The 17,300-nt window shown below is 43.7% G+C and overlaps 1 pseudogene; it reads right to left on the reverse strand.

Moving 5' to 3' along the window:
- Positions 1–1,863: 1,863 nt before the first annotated feature.
- On the reverse strand, positions 1,864–9,053 carry LOC141584202 (G1/S-specific cyclin-E1 pseudogene; annotated as a pseudogene).
- Between the last annotated feature and the right edge of the window lie 8,247 nt (positions 9,054–17,300).

Consider the following 17,300-nt stretch of genomic DNA (forward strand, 5'->3'; position numbering starts at 1 on the left):
AGGGAGGATGTCTAATACCTTGGAACTTCTTCCACATAATCTCAATATCCAGGCCTGGGGTCCCCTTCCCTGGATCAACCTTCCTTTTTTGGGATTGAAAGGGTTACAGTGTTTCCCTCCCAGATCTCCCCTGTGACTCACTCAATCTAAATAGATGTCTTTCTCTGAGTTATTGTTCTCACATACTTTCCTTGAAGCTGTGCTAAAATATTACAAACTATTTTTTTTTTTTTTTGAGACAGACTTTTGCTCTTCTTTCCCTAGTTGGAGTGCAATGGCAGATCACGGCTCACCACAACCCATACCTCCCAGATTCAAGCAATTCTCCTGCCTCAGCCTCCCGAGTAGGTGGGATTACAGGCATATGCCATCACACCTGGTTAATTTTGTATTTTTAGTAGACAAGAGGTTTCTCCATGTTGGTGAGGCTGGTCTTGAACTCTCGATCTCAGGGAATCTGCCCGCCTGGGCCTCCCAAAGTGCTGGAATTATAGGTATGAGCCATTGCACTCAGCTAGATATTACAAACTATTAAGAGAACATGGAGGCTGGGCATGGTGGCTCATGCCTGTAATCCCAGCACTTTCGGAGGCTGAGGTGGCAGATCAACTGAGGTCAGAAGTTGGAGATCAGCCTGGCTAACATGATAAAACCTCATCTCAAAAAAAAAAAAAAAATCACAAAAATTAGTTGGACTTGGTGGTGGGCACCTATAATCCCAGTTACTCGGGAGGCTGGGAATCACTTGAACCCAGGCTGGGGACGTGCGGTGAGCTGGGATTGTACCATTGCACTCCAGGCTGGGCGACAAGAGCAAAAGTCTGTCTCAAAACAAAACAAAACAAAGAAACAGAGAACAGGAGGGTAGTTTCGCTTTTTGGATTCTGCGGATCTGCTGTGCTGAGGCAGGGGTAAAGAGAAGGTGGTGGAGGGGCAGGTGCTGTGTGATGTGCCTCCTAGTGCAGGGGTCAGGGTGGATGATGGTGAACAACTGCTCTGTGGGGAGAAGGAAGTAGAGAATAATGCACCCACCTGTTTACAGTGTTCACATTCCTCAGGGAATTCACTTAAATATCCTAGAGTTTGCCTTAATCCAAAGGTACAGATTTTTAAAAATGCATGTCATTTATTTATTCATTCAACCTCTCTTGTATGTAGCCACACATGCTGAAGCATTGTTAGAAGGGAAACAAAAGGCTTAATAAGGCCACCACCTGAATAATATCCAACAAAATATGATGCAATGCTTGTAATCCTAGCTACTCGGGAGGCTGAGGCAGGAGAAGCACTTGAACTTGGGAGGCCGAGGTTGCAGTGACCGGAGATTGCACAATTGCACTCCATCCTGAGTGACAGAGCAAGACTTTGTCTCAAAATACTAATAACAATGATGTGAACTATACACATTGGGCCTTCAGGTGGACAGTGATCACTAGTAATGCACTTAGTGGTACCATCAATGGCCACGGAACAGACCGTATACTGACACCATGCTCTTCAGCTACATAGAACTTTACTGGGCATTTACTTCTTAAAATCATAGCTTTAGGCCACTACATTAACAAGTTCTCCAAACAAAGTTAATTTTGTTTTAGGTGGAGTCTCGCTCTGTTGCCCAGGCTGAAGTGCAATGTCCCAAACTCAGCTCATTGCAACCTCCGCCTCCTTTGTTTCACATGTCTGTAAAAGCTAACACGTGCTTCTGCTGCAGTAGACAGAAGAGAGCTGAGCAGCCCCTTCCACACGTGTCTTTGGTGGAGAATGCTGGTGTGGCCCCAGTGTTCCCCGTTCTCTGTAATGCATTTTCTTGCTCTGTGGAGAGGGGTAAAGACCTCAATGGGGAGAGGAGAAATCCTATTTTGTTCAGACGACGTGGCTCTCTTTGGGTTTGTCCAGCAAATCCAAGCTGTGTCTGTGGGTCTGTATGCTGCGTGTGTCTTCAGCAAGAACCCCTGTGAAGTGCTTCAATTTTGAGCTCCCAGTTTCCCTTATAACCACTTGACACAGTTCTCTCTGTCACACCACTGATGCTCTTAAACCTTTTGTGTCAATTCACGTGAAGAGAAATACAAGGCAGAAGCAGCAAGTATATCCTAAGAAAATTCTAAGCAGTCAACATCCAGCACTCAGAGGTCTAAAAGCTCTGCAATCTGTAAACTTTTGCTGTGGCAGTAGCACTTTGTGGAAGTCATTTAGAGATGCCACCTGCATGTATACATTCAGCCAGGACACAGTGGCTAGGGGACTTAAACACCACTCAGGGGCCTTCATACTCACTCATTCCACAGTAAGAATGTTATCTCCTGAACAAGTCCCAAAGTTGCACACTGGTGCAACTGTGAAGAACAGATTTCCTCAAGTTTGGCTGCAGTAAATAAAGATAAAATCCCAATAATCTGTAAAAGAGTTTTTACAACATTCTGTGCTGTCATATATTGATCAAAGCAATCCTGTGCCAAGTAAACTATTTCCCTGTGAAGTCTGTAGACCTCATGTGCCTCCACTAGCCAATCCAGAAGCGGCCACAGAAGAGAGTGCCACGGCATGGAGTGTTCATCTCATAAGTATGACTTTTGCTTGTTTAACATGATTTTCTAGACCTCTTCTCTGTTTGCCCAGATCTGTATAGGCAGTGGTGAGGCTCTGGATCACATGAAATACTGAGGCTTGCCCGGCCATGGTGGCTCACACCTGTAATCTCAGCACTTTCGGTGGCTGAGGTGGGCAGATCACCTGAGGTCAGGAGCTTGAGATCAACCTGGTCAACATAGTGAAACTCCGTCTCTAATAAAAATACAAAAAATTAGCTGGATGTGGTAGTGGGTGCCTATAATCCCAGCTACTTGGAAGGCTGAGGCAGATAATCACTTGATCCTGGGAGGCAAGGGTTGCAATGAACTGAGATCACACCATTGCACTCCAGTCTGGGCAGCAAGAGTGAAACGCTAACTCAAAAAAAAAAAAAAAAAAAAAGAAAAGAAAAGAAAAAAAGAAAAAGAAACAGTGAGGCCTATACATAAAATTTGGGTAAACCGGCCTATCCTTTTATTTGTCAGATGTGGGGATCAAGGAGCAGGGATTTGCACAGACTGCATTACTGTCCCAAAGCTTAATGCCACACTGGCCTCTCACAGTCCTGTCAATACTGGGAATTTGTCTACTGGATTCTGAAAACACACACACACACACACACACACACACACACACACACACACATTTCTTCCTTTTGCTGGAACAAACAGAGAAATCAGTGCCATTTCCTCTTTCCTGCTGCCCAATTACCACTGGAGATATTGAGACCATCCTGGCCAACATGGTGAAACCCCATCTCTGCTAAAAATACAAAAATTAGCCTGGTGTGGCGGCATGCGCTTATAGTCCCAGCTACACAGGAGGTTGAGGTAGGAGAATTTCTTGAATCTGAGAGGCAGAGGTTGCAGTGAGCCAAGATCATGCCACTGCACTCCAGCCTGGGCATCAGAGCAAGACTTCATATCAAAAAAAAAAAAAAATTAAACTCTTCTGCCATGGCTCAGTTTACTGCCTCATCAGAGAACAAAGGCCACCCACCCTGTGGCCCTAATAGTCATAACATTAGTTAAGGCACTTGGGAGGATACCTTTTGGTAAAGAAGGTGAAAAGCCAGGAATATCAACTGCTCCTCCTGGCTAACATCTGGTAATAAAATATTTGAAAGGATTTTTTTTTAGCTCTATAATCAAAACTTGACTTATTCAAAACTTAATAGTTTGGAGTTTAGTGTGTGTATATTGTTTTAAGGTCTCTGCTCTCTCTGTGTAAACATTTCTCAGTCAACTAAATGTCTCTTCTTAAAACCCCTGCTAATCACATGCACTTTGTTTCCCTATTTCCCTATTTCTTTCTTTTTTCTTTTCTTTTCTTTCTTTCTTTTTTTTTTTTTTTTTTTTAGATGGAATCATGTTGTTGCCCAGGCTGGAGTCTGGAGTACAATGATGTGGTCTCTGCTTACTGTAACTTCTGCCTCCCGGGTTCAAGCAATACTCCCACCTCAGCCTCCTGAGTAGCTGGGATTACAGGCACGTGCCACCACACCTGGCTAGTTTTTGCATTTTAGTAGAAATGGGGTTTCACTATGTTGGCCAGGCTGGTCTGGAGCTCCTGACCTTGTGATCCACCTGCACTAGGGTTAGTGAGCCACTGTGCCCGGCCTTCCCTATTTATTTCTATCAGCCCCTCTTTCCTCTTGCCAACCTTCGTGCCATATAAGGAAAAAAGAAAAGAAAAGAAAATTCAAATAACCTGGGATCCCTTAAGAAAAACACAAAAGGCACCACAGACTCATTTTTGTCCTCTTGGGAATCCCAAGAGGAAATACAAGAGGACAAAGATCTCTCAGATCTAAAACTCTTCCTTTGCATTGCGTGAGCTAATTTTGGCTTCGGATGGCATCAGAAATTACTTTGTATTGTGAGAAAACTTAATATAATGGCTGGGAAATGGGCTGATCACAGAGTGGGCTGATTGGCACTGGGTTGCCCCCAGCCTTGAGAGAATATTTTTGTGCAAAACACACTGTAAAAATATTGCATGGCCAGGTCCCCAAGGCTTTGCTCTCTTTTTGAGAACCCAAAATTCAGTGTGGGCTCTACCCTGAATCCAATGGTCCAGTTAAAAGATACAGACCAAATTAAAAGCACTATCTAAATGCAATTGATCTCTTTATAAGATCCTATGATAGGCTGAGCATGGTGGCTCTCATGCCTGTAGTCCCAGCACTTTGGGAGGCTGAGGTGGGCAGATCATGAGGTCAGGAGATCGAAACCATTCTGGGTAACATGGTGAAACTTGTCTCTAGTAAAAATAAAAAATAAAAAAAATTGGCCAGGTGTGGTGGTGGGAGCCTGTAGTCTCAGTTACTTGGGAGGCTGAGGTAGGAGAATCATTTGAACCCAGGAGGCAGAGGTTGCAGTGAGCCAAAATTGTGCCACTGCATGACAGCATGGTGGCTCCTGCCTGTAATTTCAGCAATTTTAGAAGCTAAATTGGGATGATCACTTGGTTTCAGCAGTTGGAGACCAGCCTGGTTACACAGAAAAAAGAAAAACATTAGCCGGGCATGGTGAGCCCCTGGAATCCTAGTGTCTACACTAGCCAAATGTGTGCACAGATTAAAAAAGGGTCACCAGAGAATTGCCAACCGCCCTGCACACTGGAAGAATGGGGTGGAGCTTTCATAAATTCACACCTTCGGCAGTCGGGGAGGAGTCTGGTCACTTCAGCTTGTGTTGTGGTGGCCTGGAATTCAATCTGTGGACTGGGGTTCTGTCAGCAGGACTTCCTCTCAGTTTGTGAGAGGATTTTTTTCCTTTTCTTTCTATTTCCTTTTCACCCAGTAAATTCTGCTCTACTCACCCCTCAATGTGTCCATGAGCCTAGTCTGTGCTGGTCATGTGACAAGAACCCAGTTATAGTTGAACAAAGGAGCAAAATTCTGCAACACTAACTATCAGGAGGCTGAGGAAGAAAAATTGTTTGAGCCCAGGAGTTCAAGGTTACAGTCAGCTAGGATCATGCCACTGCACTCCAGTATGAGTGACAGAGGATGACCCCATCTTCAAAAACATAAAAATAAAACAATAATGTTGGCAAATAAAGAATCTTATACATTTATAATATCTACTTCTATCTGTGTACCTGTATGTGTATGTATTTACATGAGTCATGTGCCTATGTGATGGTTCCATTACCAAAATACATAGAATAGCTCTAATAAATTGGCTTAAAGTAATAGCAGGCCAGGAGCGATTGCTCATACCTGTGATCCCAGCACTTTGGGAGGCCAAGGTAGGTGGATCACCTGAGGTCAGAAGATCGAGACCAGCCTGGCCAACATGATGAAATCCCATCTAAAAATGCAAAAAATTAGCTGGGCACGGTGGTGGGTGCCTGTAATCCCAGCTACTCTGTAGGCTGAAGAGGAGAATTACTTGAACACAGGAGGTGGAGGTTGCAGTGAGCTGAGATTGCACAGTTGTACCCCAGCATGGATAACAAGAGCAAAAGACAAACCAAAAAAAACCCGAAAAACTAGAAAACTAAAAAATTTTAAAAAAAGAAAAAAGAAAAAGAAAGAAAAAAGCAAGTACTGAAATCAAATATTTTTCAGAAAATAGAAATAGAAATTCAACTCAAATGCTTTTTAGTTCATGTGACTTCAGTAATCTTTAGTATTTAAAGAAAGTTTTCAATTATTGATGAAATACAATAAAAACAGACTTCAAATTTAGACATTTGGTTTGAATTAATCTGGTCAGATACTGTCTCAGCTAAATTCCGGCCCCCTCCTCCTTCAGACAAACTTTCTCTATTGTTGCCTAGACTAAAGTGCAATGGCACGATCCCAGCTCACTGTAACATCTGCCTCCCAGCTTCAAGCAGTTCCCCTATCCCAGCCTCCTGAGTAGCTGTGATTACAGGTGCACACCATTATGCTGGCATAATATTGTATTTTTTTTTTTTTTTTGAAGAGGCAGGATTTCACCATGTTGGTCAGGCTGGTCTCAAACTCCTGACCTCATGTGATCCACCTGCCTTGGCCTCCCAAAGTGCTGGGATTACAGCCTGGGACACCAGGCATAGCATAGATGTTTTAGGGTATAAAACTATGCTTCTGTAATACTTTTGATATTTGTTTAACTTGTCTACAAATTTCATTTTTATATTTCAGCCTTTTAGATGCCATGAAAAAGCTGAGCTTCAGGTATTTTTCTTTCTCCTATGTTCTGTGTCACTACAGTCAACCATTTTTGTATTTTTAGTAGACACAGGGGTTCACCATGTTGGCCAGGATGTTCTCGATCTCTTGACCTTGCGATTCGCTGGCCTCAGCCCCACCAAAGTACTGGAATTACAGGTGTGAGTCACTGCACCTGGCAATTTCTATTCTTTAAGTCATCCTGTGTGTGGTACTTTATTTATGGCTGCCCTAATAAATTAAAACACACAAAATACTCTACCTAGTATCTGGACAAGATTATGAATTATCTGGGTTTTCTAATACTTAAGTGAATCAATTGAAAATTGAAAAGAGTAGATGATACAGGATCATTTCCCAGCCACTTTGGGTCCCATGGTCGCTCTTTTGAGTTTTACTCAGAACAAAGCTTGTCGTCCCAATCTGATGCAAATCACAAGCTGTATTTAAGTTTCTTGAGATGCTGAGAGAGCAATTTTTCCACTAATTTTTTAGAAATTAGGAGAAATAATTATTTTGTAATTATTACTAAAGTAAAAAGGGACTTTTACCCTGGGCTTTATAAGTATGATGTGTTTTCTTCCTGCTTTTAAGGGTGATGTTTCTGAAAATTGTATAAGCTAATAACTTCACTTTCATGTTTCTCTCTGCATTTACCCCTTGGTACTGGAGAGGCCCTCACTGCATCTCAGTAAGGATGAGATGTGTTCTCATATAGTCTCACTAGAATGGATGTGTTTATCCATGACTCATATCTAACCATTTCTTGGCTACAAGATACTCACTTTGGATCTAAGGACATATAGAAGTTGAAATTGCAAGGGTAGAAAAGGAAATTCATGAAAATAGTAACTAAAAATTTTTTTATCATCTCTTATAAGATTCTATGGGAGGTGTATGTTGGTTATAAACATGGCAGGGAGAGACATGTCAGAGGTATGGGTAGGTGGGGGCACAGCAAAGGCGGGAAAGATTACTTGTGGAGTAAAGAACAAGGAAGTAAGTGGAGAGGCATATTTTTTCTACAGACTGGGACTGGTGAGAAGAGTTGGTGACCAAGCAGGTGACGAAGGTAACTAGGGATGAGGAGGTACAAGGATAAGGAAGTTGCTTTTGAGAACAAAGAACATCTCCTTTCCTCATCTCCTTCCCTCATCTTCTTCCAAAGAAAAAAGAAGTAAAACTTCTCAAGAGGAACTGTTTGTTCCTAACATATAGTATCCGGGGGAAGGACCATGTCTTAGAAAGCAGGTGTGGAGTCAAAGCTCTAAATAGAGCCCCATCTACAGCCACACTGTCACTTTATTTTGATGAAATTGTATGTCATTTTTGGTAAAATGGGGGCTCACAAATATCTCTTCAGGGATCTCTCCAGTAGCAGGGATGATGTGCTTCCCTCCTCCGCAGTTCTGCTTTACAGATAAGTGGATCTAGGTCTGTTTCAATTATTTAAAACACCAGAGACTTGGCTGTGCGCATGGCACAAAAAGGTGAAAGAATGCTCTCTGTCACTTTCCCTTCTCTCACTCACTGCACTGTGAACAAGAATCTGCTCTACCTTGACCGTTTGAATGGGGAGGAGGTTCACACTCCTGCATAACCTTCAAGCTTTCAGAGCCAAACCTGCTGCCCAAACAGCGTGGTTCATTATAGAGACTAAACTCTAAACCAAGAGCTCTCCCCTCACCCACCATGGCAGGGACAGAATCCCATGAAAAGGCCCAGAGAAATCCTGGTTCAAAGGTCCATTGTCATGTCCCTTCCATCTAAATGAAGCCAACGTATTCATCACAATATGGGGTATCGATGAGGATATAAAAATAATTACCACAAAAATATGACAAATATATTCTTTTTAGTACATCAACTTTTTTTTTGTCTTGAAAATATGAAGAAATGACCCCTGCACAGCAGTAGAAGTTTTTCCCTGGGAGAGAATTATCTTTCCAGTTGAAAAGCTGGAGACAGAATCACGAGAATGAAGCAAGACTTTCAGGAATGACACAGCACTGGGTCTTGGGGCAGCCAGAGTTAGGGAGAGCTCACATTCTGGGTGATACCAACCTTTGGCTCTCCTTTTTTTTGTTGTTCTCATTGTAAGAACCAAATTTCAGAGTATCAAGAGACAGAGTCAAGCCCAAGAGATTGACCCTATTTTATTCTTTAGGAAATGGAATCTCAAGGATAATCCAGACTGTTATGGGCTAAATTGTACCTCCCCAAATTGACAGGTTTATTATCCTAACTCCCAGTACCTGAGAAAGTGACCGCATTTGGAGAGGTCTTTAAGGTGGTCATTAAGGTAAAATGAGGTCATGTTGAGTGTGTCCTAATTCAATGTGACTGGTGTCCTCATAAAAAGAGATTAGGACACAGACAGACACAGAGTAATGACCATGTGAAGACATAGGGAGAAGACATCTACAAGTCAAGGAAAGAGGGCACAGAAATGTGCACTGCCACCACCATGATCTTGGACTTCCAGCCTCAAAAACTGTAACACAACACATTTCTGTTTTGTTTCTTTGTTTTTGTTTTGAGACAGAGTCTCCCTCTGTCACCCAGGCTGGAGTGCAATGGTGCTATCTTGGCTCACTGCAACCTCCACCTCCCAGGTTCAAGGGATTCACCTGCCTCACCTCCAGAGCAACTGTGACTACAGATGTGTACCATCAGGCTCAGCTAATTTTTGCATTTTTAGTAGAGACAGGGTTTCACTATGTTGGTCAGGATGGTCTCAATCTCTTGACCTGGTGATCTGCCTGCCTCAGCCTCCCGAAGTGCTGGGATTACAGGCATGAGCCACCATGCCTGACAATTTCTGTTTTTTAAGTCACCCATTGTGTGGTGCTTCATTATGGCCACACTAGCAAATTGAAACACACATATTACCCTGCCTAGTATCTGGACATGGAATTTTTTCAAGATTATGAATTTTCTGGGTTTTCTAAGAACTGAGTGAATCAATTGAAAATTGACAAGCATAGTGATAAAGGGTCATTTCCAAGTGACTTTGGGTACCATGGTCCCCATTCAAAAGTGGAGATGTCCCAGTTCTTTTCAGTTTACTCAGAACAAAGCTTGTCGTCCCAATCTGATGCATAATTACAAGCTGTATTTAAGTTTCTTGAGTTGCTGAGAGAGCAATTTTTCCCCAATTTTCTGGAAATTAGGAGAAATAATTATTTTGTAATTATTATTACAGTAAATAGGGACTTTTACCCTGGGCTTTGCAAGTATGATGTGCTTTCTTCCTGCTTTTAAGGGTCATGTTTCTGAAAATCATATAAACTAATGACTTCACTTTCATGCTTCTCTCTGCATTTACCCGTTGGTACTGGAGAGACCCTCAATGCGTCTCAGTAAGGATGAGATGTGTTCTCTTTTATTCTCACTAGAATGGATATGTTTATCCATGTCTCACAGATGAATTAAAAAGCACCAGGACTTGGAGAGATTCCCTTGTGGTCACAGCCATTGAGTGGTGGAACAGTGACAAGCACATGGCACCCTTGGTCTAGTCCGGTACTCTGGGTGCCAGAAGAATTGCAGAATTGCAACCCTTGATGTGTATACATTTGGTTATTTTCTCTGTTTTCCTTCCTTCCTTCCTTCCTTCCTTCCTTCCTCTCTCTTTCCCTCCCTCCCTCCCTTCTCCTCCTCCCCACTTCCTCCTCCTCTTCCTCCTCCACCTTCTTCTTCTTCCTCCTCTTCCTCTTCCTCTTCTTTTTTCTTTTCTGTTCTTTTCTTTTCTTTCTTTCTTTCTTTCCTTCTTTCTTTCTTTCTCTCTTTCTTTTTTGAAAAAGGATCTGACTCTATTGCACAGGCTGGAGCACAGTGGCATGATCTCTGTTGACTGCAACATCCAGCTTCCAGGTTCAAATGATTCTCCTGCTTCAGCCTTTTGAGTAGCTGGGACTACAGATGCATGCCACCACAACTGGCTAATTTTTGTATTTTCAGTAGAAATGGAATTTAGCCACGTTGGCCAGGCTGGTCTCTAACTCCTGACCTCAGGTGATCCTCCCATCTCAGCTTCCCAAATGCTAGAATTACAGGTGTAAGCCACCATGCTCACCCATTTGGTTATTTTCTTAACCAGAGAAGAAAAACGCATGGTGAAAATAAAATGCAAGAGCCCTAAGCCCTTGCCTTAGATTTACTGGGTTGGCAGATGGAGAGAGAGGTTGCCACTGATTCTCTGAATTTCAGCTCCCATTGTTGGTCATTCAACTGAGAGCAGGAAAGTTTACCTTCTGCACTTGGGGCATCAGGACAAAGATGACAGGGAGTCCCACATCTATGATGAAAGAGTAAAGAGTCCCTCCTGCCGTGAATCATGTCCCAGTTTTCTCATTGCATGTGCTTTCCTGCATGCACGACGATTTCTCCTTCCTTCAAGCACCAGCTGTCACAGGGCAAATATAGCAACAGCAGAAAGGAATTGCTACTCAGCCTGATGCTCTAATGGAAGCTCTGAGTGGAGACTTTATTTTACACTTGCTGCCTATGAATCAGTACAGAGTTTTGCCTGACTCCACTCTGGCTCCAATTCAATCAAGGTCTATATACTCCGGGATCTCTCCAGCTCCTCATCAGACATGACAAAGAATGCCATGTCCAGCTCCTGGGGTCCCTGATGGCAGTGAAATGCAGCTCCTAATTAGGGGAAGCTTTGAGGTGACCAAGGCCTCATAGATTTCATTACTGTTGGGCCACGTGGCTTCAGTACCCTGACAACAATGGATCCATAGGCCTGGATACACCTCTGACATTCGTGTCTTTTTTTCTTGGACTTCCACAAGTGGTCTCTGTTTGAGATGGAGGGAAAGACACAGGGATTCAAAATCTCTGAGTGCCCAGTGGCATCCCCTCATTTCCACTCAGAGACAACACAGCCATTTCTCTAAATTTCTGAGGATGTGGCCAACATAAGTGATAGAGCTCAAGTTGGTGCCTTGAAGAGAGTTCCAGGGAAGGGTGGCTGGTGCCCTGTAGCCCCTCCATTGACATCTGCTGTTTTTTAGTTTTTTTGTCTTTTGTTTTTGTGTTTGATTTTGTTTTTTTAGCATGAAATGTCCCAGAGGCAGTCACATTCTAAGCTTGGATGCTCAAAGTAATGTGTGTGAGGGTCTTAGCCCTGGCCAAATGAGCACTGAATTTGAGAGAGACCAGGAAACCTTCTAAATATTGGGACACTTTACTACTGAATCCTGAACCTGAATCCTGGAAGTTGGTTTATAACCATGGAGGCAGGTGTCATTATATCTGATCTACCTCTCTGAGGGCTCTTGTCCCTTTGCCCCTCACATCTTCCTACTTCCTTTAATCCCTGAACAGATGGAAACATTCTACCTTCTTTGATGCCTGTTGCTATAAACCTCAATAGCATATGATTGAATTAATAAATGAAAGCAATTTTAATAAAAGATGATGTTTAAGGATGACATTTGACATGGATTTAGAATGAATAAATGGATCATGTAATGAATTTTGAGAAAATATGTGTAAAATTTATCTTTAATTCCCAATGGCATTTTATTAACTTGATTGTGGAATTAATAAGTGATTCTAAATTAATAGCAAAAAGTGCAATCGCAAATGTGTGAATACACAGATGTGTGAATGAAAGGCAGTGCACACAAGAAAAAAGGTGTGCACATAAAGAAATTCTTCACTCCAGGTTTTTTGTTTGTTTGTTTGTTTGTCTGTCTGTTTTGACAGAGTCTCACTCTGTTGCCCAGGCTGGAGTACAATGGCACAGTCTTGGTTCACTGCAGTCTCTGCCTCCCAGATTGTAGTGATTATCCTGCCTCAACTTGCCGAGTAGCTGGTATTACAGGGGCCCTCCACAGTTGGGGGAAAACCCCGCACGTGCCATGGTAAGGGTCTAAAGCCTCAGTCTATTATCATATAAATATTGATTTAGAAAAGAATTAGAAATACAGGCACATAGTTATTCCTTTATATAATCGTATATAATCTTATAGTTACTCACTTATAAAGACATGTACTTAATATAACCTTTAATTTTACTAATGACTATCGGGTTATGAAGCATGGAACTGAGGTGTCATTATGAACAAAGCGACCCTAAGGCAAGATGCTCTAAGCCCTCTGTCACTCCCGCATAAGGGCTGCTGGAGGGCGCCTTGGCTGTGCAGCAGTACCAGCACTGGGAAAGTGCCCTCTGTTTAGCCAGCTAGGAAAGGAGATGTACAAAATGGCTGAGACATCTCCTTCCTGGAGAAGTTAGGAGAAAACTCTGCTTCTCCAAGCTCTTGTGGTAAGGCCTGATGGCTGTCAGGGAAGCCCGCAGACATCCGGGGCTTAACTGTCTCTATGTGATGCTGTGCGTCAGTGGTCACCTTCCATGTTCACTCACGCTCCACTTCTACATCTGGTTCCTCTTTTTCTCAGAAGATGAGAGTTAATGTCCTTGACATTTCTAACAAATCTGCGAAAGTGCTGACACATTAGTTTTCTCCTCCTCTCGGCTACTTGAGAGTCCCGGGCCCCTGTCTCCAAGTCACGTGACTTACCTGACCCTATCACTGACCACCATTACCTCACCCTACCTACCCTGCCCACTGCTTTGTACTCAATAAAAGTCAGTGTCCAGGCACTCGGGGCCACTGCAGGTCTCTGCGCTTTGGTTGGCAGTGGACCCCTGAGCCCAAACTCTCTTTTCTCTATCTCTGTGTCTGTCTTTTATTTCTACAGTTTCTCGTCTCGACACTAGCAGGGAGGGGCTACAGAACCCTGTAGGGCTGCACCCTATATGCCACCAGGGCCAGTTATCTTTGTATTTTTCATACAGACGGGTTTCAGTATGTTGGCCAAGCTGTTCTCGAACTCTTGATCTCGTGATCCACTCTTCTCAGCTTCCTAAAGTGCTGGGTTTACAGGAGTGAGCCACCGCACCTGGCCAATTCCAGGTTTTTACAGATCCCTCTTGTCAGGATGGGGAAATACTTGAAAATCTGCTTTCTTCACATGGTCAAATGATTGAGCATAAAATACAACTGATTGGCCACAATTATCTATGCTTTAAATATATTTTTTTAATTCATAAGCAAAAACAATCCTACCATCACTAAAATTTTTAGCCATCAGCACTTGTGACCCCTCACTCAGGACCTAATGGGAAAGCCACCTTGAGATGCTAGGCCCAGGGCTTCTACCCAGCAAAGATTATGCTGATTTGACTGTGGGAAGAGGAGGACCAGACCCAGGACATACATGCTGCTCCAGGTAGAGGCCTCACACATCTCCAGGCTGAGCCTTTCTCCAAGTCCATGGAGGTCAAGGGCTGAGAATGTCAGCTCTCCAAGCCGCCCTCGACTCCACATTGTATGTGTCTGTATTGTCACATGCTGACATCATCCCCTCATCAGAGACTTAAAGGAATAGCATCCTGTAGGAGAGCCATCATCATCCTGCTCTGGCCAGGCTCTGTCTCTCACTTTTGGGTTGTGTATTCTGTTTCTTGTTCTCTAAAGACTCAGGGCAGCCTCTGCACTTGGGGCTTCTTAGACGCCCTAAATTGATGGTTTCCACCTTTGCCTTTCTTTCTGCTCTGTTTCCAGATTACCCTTATCTTTCCCTTTTATAGTAGTAAGTCAAGTTTTTGAGTTAACATCATGAATAGATGTGTTAGTGCAATGCCTTAAATACATTCTTGTCACTCCCACTTTCGTGGGAGCACTGTGTGGTCAGGAACCTGACAGGAAAGAGATGGCACTTTTTTTTTTTAGACAGTTTCACTCTTGTTGTCTAGGCTGGAGTCCAAAGGTGTGCTCTTGGCTCACTGCAACCTCCGCCTCCTATGTTCAAGTGATTCTCCTGCCTCAGCCTCCTGTGTAGCTGGGATTACAGGCATGCACCACCATGCCCGGCTAATACTGTATTTTTAGTAGAGACGGGGTTTCTCCATGTTGGTCAGGCTGGTCTTGAACTCCCAACCACAGGTGATTCACCCACCTCAGTCTCCCAAAGTGCTGGGATTACAGGTAGGAGCCTCTGCGCCCAGCCTGAGATGACACCTTTTACACAGTTGCCGGCAGGGCTAAGAAAGTCGCAAGGGGTGCTGAAGCTCCCTGCAATGATCCCCGGCAGGAAACTGTTCTCATCTCTGAGCTTGAAAGAGCAAGGAAGGCAGGAGTTTCCAGAACTCAGGGAAATCTGTAGCTTTCATTAGGGGCAGCTCCAAGTGTCTGTAGCTGTAGGTAGAGAACGGCAATGATTACAGAACTATAGAGCTTCCCAGAGGAAGTCAGGGAAATGAAAACTTGAGTTACTTCTCCCACACTCCCAGCTCCTGCAGGTGCCTGCTATCATCTAAACCCAAGCAGAAGCCAGATGGTGAAGGAGCAAAGGCCATACCTTTCATGGTCGCCTCCTAGTGCAGGGGTCAGGGTGGATGTTGGTGAACAACTGCTCTGTGGGGAGAGGGAAGTAGAGAATAATGCACTCACCTGTTTACAGTGTTCACATTCCTCAGGGAATTCACTTAAATATCCTAGAGTTTGCCCTAATCCAAGGATATAGCTTTAAACACACACACACACACACACACACACACACACACACACACACACACACTTCATTTATTTATTCAACCTCCCTTGTATGTAGCCACACATGCTGAATCATTGTTAGAAGGAAAACACAAGACTTAATAAGGCCACCACCTCAATAATATCCAACAAAATATGATGCAATGCTTGTAATTCCAGCTGCTTGGGAGGCTGAGGCAGGAGAATCTCTTGAACTTGGGAGGCAGAGGTTGCAGTGACCTGAGATTGCACAATTGCACTCCACCCTGAGTGACAGAGTGAGACTCTCTCTCAAAGTAGTAATAATAACAATGATGGGAGCTATACACATTAGGCCTTCAGGTGGACAGTGACCATTAGTAAGGCACTTAGTGGTACCATCAATGGCCAGGGAACAGACCGTATACAGACACCATGCCCTTCAGCGACATGGAACTTTACTGTGTGTTTTCTTTTTAAAATCACAGCTTTAGGCCACTACAGTAACAAGTTCTCCAAACAAAATAATTGTGATTTTTTTGAGATGGAGTCTTGCTTTGTTGCCCAGGCTGGAGTGCAATGGCTTGACCTCAGCTCACTACAATCTCTGCCTCCCAAATTCAGATGATTCTCCTGCCTCAGTCTCCATAACAGCCGAGATTACAGGCGTGCACAACCATGACTGGCTGATTTTTGTATTTTTAGTAGAGACGAGGTTTCACCATATTAGCTAGGCTGCTTTCAAACTCCTGACCTGGTGATCTGTCTGCCTTGGCCTCCCAAAGTGCTGGGATTACAGATATTGAGCCACCATACCTGCCTATTTCTTCTTTACAATTAGATTTGGGTAAGGATTTAAAGAACACTGGTTACAGACTATTTATGACTTTTAGCCAGGCCTAGGAAAGAAATTGTACCTAAGAATTCCATTGAATGTGGAAATGAGTTCAGCACCACTGCCACTGATGGTGAAGAGGCTGAGGCAGGAGAATCACTTGAACAAAGGAGGTGGAGGTTGCAGTGAGCTGAGATTGTGCCACTGCACTGCAGCCTGGTTGACAAAGCAAGATGCCATCTCAAAAAAAAAAAAGAGATAGCCACAGCAGCACTACTTACAAAACAAGCATTCATAAAAGGCACTGTGCGTTGTTCACTGATAGTGTGAGAAAGGCAGCCCCAGCCCAGCTGGTTGTGGGCTCTGCATCACAAAATGCTTTTGCTCCACTCAGTGCCACACAGCGCAGAACCCCCGAGGAGAGACCAACAGCAACAGTTGCGCTCCTCACCTTCAAGCCGGTGCTATTTGTGTCAACAACCAATCAAGTCTAGTGTCACCCTTCTTGGCAGCATCTGGAGCATTCACTGGTGTCTGGAGGAGGCTGGTGTACTTGACTCAGTGATTTTAAAAGTCTAAGCCTCTGGGCATGGTGGCTCCTGCCTGTAATCTGAGCACTTTGGGAGGTGGGTGGATCACCTGAGGTGAGGAGTTTGAGACCAGCCTGACCAACATGATGAAACCCTGTCTATTAAAAACAAAACATTAGCCAGGTGTGGTGGCAGGCACCTATATTCCCAGCTGCTGGAGAGGTTGAGGCAGGAAAATCACTTCAACCTGGGAGGCGGAGGTTGCAGTGAGCCAAGATCTCACCATTGCACTCAAACCTGGACAACAAGCATAAAACTCCATCTCAAAAAAAAAAAAAAAAAAAAAAAAAAAAAAAAGGAAAGAAAATTCCAAGTAGTCAACAAAAACCACTTCTCCCTGTCCAATCCCATCACAGAAATACATCAAGTGCAGAAGAGATGCAGTCTTCCATTTACATGTCTGTAAAAGCCAACACACACCTCAGCTGCAGCAGATGGAAGAAGCTGAGCAGCCCCTTCCACACAACTGTCATTGGTGGAGAATGCTGGTGTGGCCACAGTGTTCCCTGTCCTCTGCTGTGCATTTTCCTGCTCTGTGGAGAGGGGTGAGGACCTCAATGGGGAGAGGAGAAATGCTATTTTCTTCAAATGACGAGATTCTC

The sequence above is a fragment of the Saimiri boliviensis genome, chromosome 4 (assembly GCF_048565385.1).
Source record: "Saimiri boliviensis isolate mSaiBol1 chromosome 4, mSaiBol1.pri, whole genome shotgun sequence".
Classification (NCBI taxonomy): Eukaryota; Metazoa; Chordata; class Mammalia; order Primates; family Cebidae; genus Saimiri; species Saimiri boliviensis.